The 1,262-nt window shown below is 50.8% G+C and overlaps 3 annotated features.

Annotated features, from left to right (window-relative positions):
- Positions 1–1,262: a sequence feature (areas not merged during assembly with more than two copies in the genome that could not be assigned to a particular haplotype).
- Positions 620–719: a microsatellite.
- Positions 751–781: a sequence feature (AT_rich).

The following is a 1,262-nucleotide window of genomic DNA, read 5'->3' on the forward strand; positions in this document are numbered from 1 at the left end:
CACGCTCATGACGACGGCCCTGTGCGCCTCGCCTGCTGCACGCATGAGGAGGGGCCGCGACGAACGGCGCGCTGAGGGAGCCGTGACGTGTGGGCGTGCGGCGAGGGCCTGTGGGGCGGAGCACACATTTCTTCCCCTCTTGTTTTGTTTTTAGCGGTCAGGGCGGGCAGACACCCGCAGCCACACCCTGCCGCTTTAAAAAATGAATTTTGCTTGCTCTCTTTGACTTTCTCACTGTTTTTCTTTTTTTTTTGCGCTGGCGCACCCTTCGGGGTCGGCCTCGTGAGCATTTCTTTTCCCTCCGATGATTTCTTTTTTTCTTTTGCTGCGCTCACTCTCCCGATGGAGTGACGCGACTCCCGTCATGTCTGCGTGCTTCTCTCATCTTTCCCACACACAAGAGTGACTGAGCCCTGCAGGCCGCACTCACGCGCCGATGAGAGGGCTGAGGGGAGCAGCAACACGCAGATGACCCCGTGAAATATAAACGATGTGCGGACACACACGGAAGGTCAGGCGGTTGAAAGACATTTAAATATCTTTTAATTTTCTTTTGCGGGCAAAATATACAGACAGTTTGGTGTGGCCACACGGTAACAAGGTGAAATTTTTTTGTGGGTTTTTCTTTTTTTTCTTTTTTTCTTTTTTTCTTTTTTTCTTTTCTTTTTTTTTTTTCTTTTTTCTTTTTTTTTTCATTCTTTTTTCCTTTTTTCTTTTTTCCAAAGCGTGAGGAGTGGAAAGGTGAAGATGAATTTTTTAAAATTTTAATAAATTTTTTAATGAATTGCCGCTGCTTTCCGCCGTGGACCCCTGCTGTGCATTTGTGTTTGTGCGTCCCTTCAGATGCTTTACGCCTCTTCTCTTTTTTCTCTTTCCTTTTTTCCTACTTTGTTGAGCGTGGCAGTGGGCGCACACAGCCGCACGCGCAGGACACACACATTGCAGTGCAGGTGGATGCTTCCTTTGTACTCGGTGCTGGCAGTTGCGTGCAGCTGCCGCCTCCTTCCGTGGGCGTGAGGGGAAAGGAGTGGAGAGAGTGCGCACCGCGATTCTTTTTTTCCGTTGACGCGATGCACTTCGTGTAACCGCGTGGGGTGAGGCACCGCGTCATGGATAAGGATCCGCCTGCGCGTGTGGCCCTTTGGGCGGTTGCTGGCTCCGTGTGCATTTTGTGTTTTCTGCAGGGTCGTGGCCGTATGCTGTTTGCAGCGGGATTGAACTGGAGGCGGTGGCGGTGTGTCGCTTTTCTTCTTCTGCATGGT

This window comes from Trypanosoma cruzi, genomic scaffold (genome assembly GCF_000209065.1).
Source record: "Trypanosoma cruzi strain CL Brener 1047053516745 genomic scaffold, whole genome shotgun sequence".
In the NCBI taxonomy this organism is placed as follows: Eukaryota; Euglenozoa; class Kinetoplastea; order Trypanosomatida; family Trypanosomatidae; genus Trypanosoma; species Trypanosoma cruzi.